The following is a 6,849-nucleotide window of genomic DNA, read 5'->3' on the forward strand; positions in this document are numbered from 1 at the left end:
ATGCTGTTTTTTTACCATTGCTGATTTGCATAACAGACACACAGGTACACTTTATTTGGACCACCTTCAATACAACCAAAACGACTATAGCGAAAGGTAAGAAATAACAAGACGCTGACAGCTAAAATGATCTGATATTCTGTTGCCGGTCAAAAGCCATCAACTGCGTACGTCTCCGTCTCCTAGGGGAATGTGGATAAGACAGGCCTTTTGTGCAACTTTGAACTCATTATCAGGTAACATCAAAGAAAACAAGGCAGAGGGTGGACAACTCTCAGCAACTGCAATAGTTTCTATGACAACACACTGCATTCTTAAGGAGACTCTTCCAGAAATCAAGCTACAGTTATGAGGCAAAAATGCTTCGAAACTGTGTCCTCAATATAGATAATAATAACACAGCATAAACACTCAGAGCTTGTGAGAGACTTATCTAAGAGCAATGACTGTGTGGAAGACTTTCTCCCTGTCATTATCGGGGGAAAGCATTATCTTGTATCTTGAAAAGCCAAAATAATCATCCGCATTAATTCAGAACAAAGGGAATAAAAAAAAAGCTGTGATAACAAAACAAAAACAAAAAAGCTGGTAGCCCTTTAATCAGCTTTTTCAGTTATGTAGGCCTACTGTAATGACAGTAAGGTTACACCTTATAGTATAGTGCTATTTGTACATGGTTGTAAAATGATAATTAATGTAATGACGAATAACAGAGCATTGATAATTTGCATCTATGTGTACTAGGGTAAGGGTTATGGTCAGAATAATGATTAGGGAAAGGGAGTGTGGAAGAACACTGTGTTGTGCTGCCATACACTGATCATCCCTATGTTACCTTGTGCTTAATGGTAACATTTCAATATTGGGGGGAAAATTGATGTAAAGTGTACAAAGAACTGCATATCACTGATATTCATTTAAAAATGCAGTACTCTTGCTCTTTCGTAACGCACAGCTACCATCTGGGAATGTGTGTCAGCTATGAACTCTAATTGGAGCTCAGTGTAGGAACTAAGTATTAAAGATGTATGTAGCATTATAATGGTTGCATGTCATCACAGAATATGCATGCTTTTGTGAAGTCAGTAAGCCCTCAAAAATGGAAATGTCAAAGTCCAGGAGAATCACTCAGGTGCAAAGTATATCCTTTATCCGTTGCATCAATTTCTCTGCTCAATAAACCAGCACTCCAATCAAAGCTCTTTCTTCATCAAATGCATATCAGTGGGTGGCTTTGTATTATAACAAGCAGGGCTATGATCTGTGGCTAGAGGATGGAACATGACCCACGAGACGCTGGGCCGGGGACTAATGATGCCCACTGAGCTCACATTCACCAGAGAGCCGCATGCCTCAGTGAACGCTACCCAGAGCATAGCACACGGTAGTCAAGAGACTCAGCCCTGCTTTGCATAATTAAAAAATAGTCTGATTAAAGGACTGATCCGACAGAAAGCTACGCATGCAGAACGATGGTCTGAATTAGTTCTCCCTCACACCTGGCACTGACAGTGTAGGACGTGTAATTGGCAACTGCTTTGCTACCGCTGAACCATATTTGAATTCAAGAATCTCCCGGGATTGGCTGAGAGTGAAGGTCACCATGGCAACAATACGGGGATGGCGATATGAAATTATTTCCTCGTAATTAAAGCTGAACCATGTCCAGCTGAGGAAACCACTCTCTCAACGATCAAAAAACAGCTCTTAATAGCATTTGAGCAAAGGTTTGTCCTGTACACCCAGACAAATACACACATGAAGCAAGAACCTGGGGGAATAAGCTGTATGCTAACATATTGTAGGGGGCAGGGCAGCGCGCTCCTATGTTGTGTTCTGGGTATGGTGAGTTCACCCATGAATCCGAGCGTGTAGTAGATGTAGGATGTAATGTTTAATCCATGTGTAATGTTCAAATGAAGTGTGTATTCGTGTAACCCTCATATGTTAAGGTCAGCGTGTAGCGGTTGTGTCCACCCTTACCCTTTAAACTGTGCCTGAGTATAAGAGCCAAATACTTTCTTAAGAGTCATGTGGCAGTAATTAAACTGGATATATGGTTATGTTGTCAAATAGAAAACTTGACTGGTTTTGTTGCCAGCAAGGGAAATTATTTTAAACTGATGTTACTACAGATTTGCCCTCAAGGTAAAAGCCTCTTCAGGATTAGTTTTGAAGTAATTGAAAGTTGACTGTTAAATGAGAGACCTGTCAGTTATGTTGAGAGCTTGATAAAGCTAGCTACAGGTAGCTGGTGACTGTTCATACTGGGTTGTTAAAATATATAGTCAACTAGATGTACTGCATTGTGTGTAAAAAAAATGATCATTGTACAAAGCGCACACAGCATGAAACAACTCACAGCCCAACCACCCTGGCATGTGACATATTTAATACCTGTAGACAGGAGCCACACCACATCAACACATGATGCAATAAGCTATATTAATGTATTTGTATTGACAACAAATGGCACATCACAGGACAAAATTAAAAGACACCTATATAGAACCATCATACAGGATTTTAGAGACTAATACCACAGGCAGTAGCTTGCCTTGCCTTGCCACTGACCCAGCCTGACCTTTCACAACCAACCACTCACACAATCACACATTTCACAATACCACTAGGCAGGCTTGCCTAACGTATCATAGCGATATTTAAATCACATTACATAATTCATTCATTTACTGTTGTTAAAATTTAAATATATATGTCTGTGGCCTGGTTCTTTGCAATATAAAGATTAGAGATAATCTGCATATTTATAGCATCATCACCATATCCAATCTGATATGTTTATTTTTTTTTATAAATGCAATTTCCTCAGATGGATATTCAGGTATACTGTAACTTTGATGAAACTTAGTAGGCTATAAAATGTTAATTAACCAAACTTTTATATATTTTTATATATTTTATAACTTTTGCATACTTATAGCATCATCACCATATCCAATCTGATATGTTTATTTTTTTATAAATGCAATTTCCTCAGATGGATATTCAGGTATACTGTCTCTTTGATGAAACTTAGTAGGCTATAAAATGTTGTTTAACCAAACTTATATATAGGAAAAGGGGTATTCCAAATGTGAAGATCCCTGATCACTACTAGAGGCCCTCAGAAGCCCTTATAATCTGAATCTAAAAATCTTGCTGGGGGTCCTAACTAAAACATTCTGAGTGGCACCACCTATATAAACATCAAAATGTTACAGTGCCCAAAAAAGACAAAACTCTCTTCTCAATAACTGAATATTTGTACTGATAAGAGGTACATTTCCGAGAAAAAAAGCAGACTGTGTGGTCAATACCTTTGACACACAGCACCAGCTCCCACCTGGCTGGCATCCACTTGCAGTTTGAACTGCCGGTTCAACTGCAGACCGGCCAAGACAGGGGAGAGGAGAGCTTCAAAGGGAGGGAGGGAGGGAGAGAGAGCTCCAAACGCCACAACACTGTTCTCAAGGAGCTGGAAGGTGGCAGGCACATTTCTCAACCCAAAATTCATCATTCTGTAGGAGAATAACCCCTTGGGAGTAATAAAAGCTGCTAACTTGCCAGTAACCCTTGAGAATGCCACATTTACACACAAAATAGGCTGCACCAATCTGATCCACTCTGTTTTCTATCTTCTATCAAAGGAAAAGAGTCAAGTTTTGTCACAGCATTTAATTTACAATAGTCAGTGCAGAGCCTGAAGGACCCATCAGGCTTTTTTACCAAAAGACAAGCCTAAGTTGTTTACCAAAAGACAAGCCTAAGTTGATGATGATGATGATGTTCTCCAGGTACTACACTTTTCAAACCTGTTTGAAAAGCTGCATCTGAGACAAGAAAAAGAGTGTAAGAAAACAGGGACGGAAACTCAGAAATGGAACTGCTTAGTTCAGCACATTTGTCCTCAGACAAGTGTTACAGCAGGTGCTGAAAGTTGGTTTGGTGTCCGTAGACGTGTGTGCAAGACACCCTCGTCTGATCTCCTCCTGGTCCTGCGCTGCCACTGGGACTCCAAGAGGGAAACTAGGAGCAGAAACCATTAACGTAGTGACACAAACCTTTTGGTGGCTCTTTGATTCATGGGCTATCCTTTAAAAACAGTTAGAGCTGAACCCTGTACTCTCCTCCATCACCTCCCTAGAGGCTAACAGCAACCACACCAACCTATCCTCCCAGTCATAATGCACGCAACAGGGACTTTAGTGTGAAAACATTAGAGAGGAGGAATACAACTTAGAAGAGAAACATATCTAATACATTCCGTAGGCTACTAGTTTTCTGTCAGCAAGCTTTGTAGCAAGCTAGCTATCAAACAAGTTAGTTATCTAGCTTCATAACAAGTTACCAATGTGGAAAAAAGACATCAGATTAAATATTAACGTTTTTTCTTTTTATTCATTTTATTAATTTTGGGTTAGACAAAGTTGACTAACAATACAACTTGAATAACAATACATACCATACAACAATACATTAGCATTTTATCTGTAATAAAGAGAAGACAGTCCTTGATCTCCTCTGTCTTCACCTCTGGACATGTGGTGTGGTATTGTGGCGTACTACCTTAATGTTGTCAAATGGAGCCTGCACGACTCGCATCTATTTTTGACTCACAGCGACAGCACCCAGTGCCCATCACATCACCCAGTGCCCATCGCATCACCCAGTGCCCATCACAGTGCCCACCACAGCACCCAGTGCCCATCGCATCACCCAGTGCCCATCACAGTGCCCACCACAGCACCCAGTGCCCATCGCATCACCCAGTGCCCATCACAGTGCCCACCACAGCACCCAGTGCCCATCGCATCACCCAGTGCCCATCACAGTGCCCACCACAGCACCCAGTGCCCATGGCATCACCCAGTGCCCATGGCATCACCCAGTGCCCATCACAGCACCCAGTGCCCATCACATCACCCAGTGCCCATCACATCACCCAGTGCCCATGGCAGCACCCAGTGCCCATCACAGCACCCCATCACAGTGCCCATGGCATCACCCAGTGCCCATCACAGTGCTCATGGCAGCACCCAGTGCCCATCACATCAACCAGTGCCCATCACAGGGCCCATCACAGTGCCCATGGCAGCACCCAGTGCCCATCACAGTGCCCATCACAGCACCCAGTGCCCATCACATCACCCAGTGCCCATCACATCACCCAGTGCCCATGGCATCACCCAGTGCCCATCACAGCACCCAGTGCCCATGGCATCACCCAGTGCCCATCACAGTGCCCATCACAGCACCCAGTGCCCATGGCATCACCCAGTGCCCATCACAGCACCCAGTGCCCATCACATCACCCAGTGCCCATCACAGCACCCAGTGCCCATGGCATCACCCAGTGCCCATCACAGTGCCCATGGCATCACCCAGTGCCCATCACAGCACCCATCACAGCACCCAGTGCCCATCACAGCACCCAGTGCCCATGGCATCACCCAGTGCCCATCACAGTGCCCATCACAGCACCCAGTGCCCATCACAGCACCCAGTGCCCAGTGCCCATCACAGCACCCAGTGCCCATGGCAGCACCCAGTGCCCATGGCATCACCCAGTGCCCATCACAGCACCCAGTGCCCATCACAGTGCCCATTACAGTGCCCATCACAACACCCAGTGCCCATGGCAGCACCCAGTGCCCATCGCTGGGCTGGATTCTTTTATCTTCAGTTGTACCGATGCAAAGCAAAATAGGGTAGGGATTGTTTTACACATTACACACACACACACACACACACACACACACACACACACACACACATTACACACACACACACACACATTACACACACACACACACACACACACACACATTACACACACACACACACACACACACACACACACACACACACACACACACACACACACACATTACACACACAGGACCTTTTCTCTTTTATAGAAACATTTACTAGCATTCCAAACATTTCCATTTTAATCAATCGATTTATCAACCACAAATGTACTTTAAAAACATTAAAGAGTCCGGAAGCATAACATTTTCATTTCTGGTTTAAGACAAACAATCTCAAAGAGTATTTGAATTGACAGTTGATTTAAACAAAAATTACAGTAACATTATTACTGCTCTTAGATTATTGCTGCTGAGTTTGTGTTGCATAATGGCATATGTAGCACTTTGAGAGCAACGCTTTTAGACGGGGAGAAAATGTAAAAAATGCCAAGGCATGTGAAACTACCACAGAAATGCCCGACAGGCCACAGACACCAGGGGGTTAACAATACAGGAAAAAGAACAGTTCCCAGTTTGCTCCTCCTAGACTATACCCCTGTTAAACTGTACCAAACTCTGACTAGGTTTGGCCACTGCCATTGTAAGCAGAGGCGTCTTCATAGAATCAGTCCTAACTAGCATTGCTGAATTATCTGCATCAAATATGATCAAAGTTGTACTGTTTTGTTTGTTGGGGGTTGCCCAACAAACCCTGGCACAGGCGCCAACGGTAAGGTGCAGACCTTTTCTCTTTCAAACCTTTACTAGCATTGAAAACATTCACATTTTAAACCATCAATTGATCAGACACAAATGTATTTATAAAAACAAAAGAAGTGAGAAGTGTAGAAGTAACATTTCCTGTTTTATAATGGACTACCTTTGAATTAACAGTTTTTTTAACCTTTCTCTTTCTTTAGCTTGGGGAAGACAATTTCTTTCTGACAAAAGATGTGATGAATGTGGATCATCTTGTGGGTGATCTTGACAATGCTTCAACCCAGGTTAAACGCATTTCAAATTCTATTTTATTAATAGTATGGTGCTGCATAGAGTAGTGAACCTGTGGTATTTTAATTTGATGAATCTTTTGTGT

Source organism: Clupea harengus, chromosome 4 (genome assembly GCF_900700415.2).
Source record: "Clupea harengus chromosome 4, Ch_v2.0.2, whole genome shotgun sequence".
Classification (NCBI taxonomy): Eukaryota; Metazoa; Chordata; class Actinopteri; order Clupeiformes; family Clupeidae; genus Clupea; species Clupea harengus.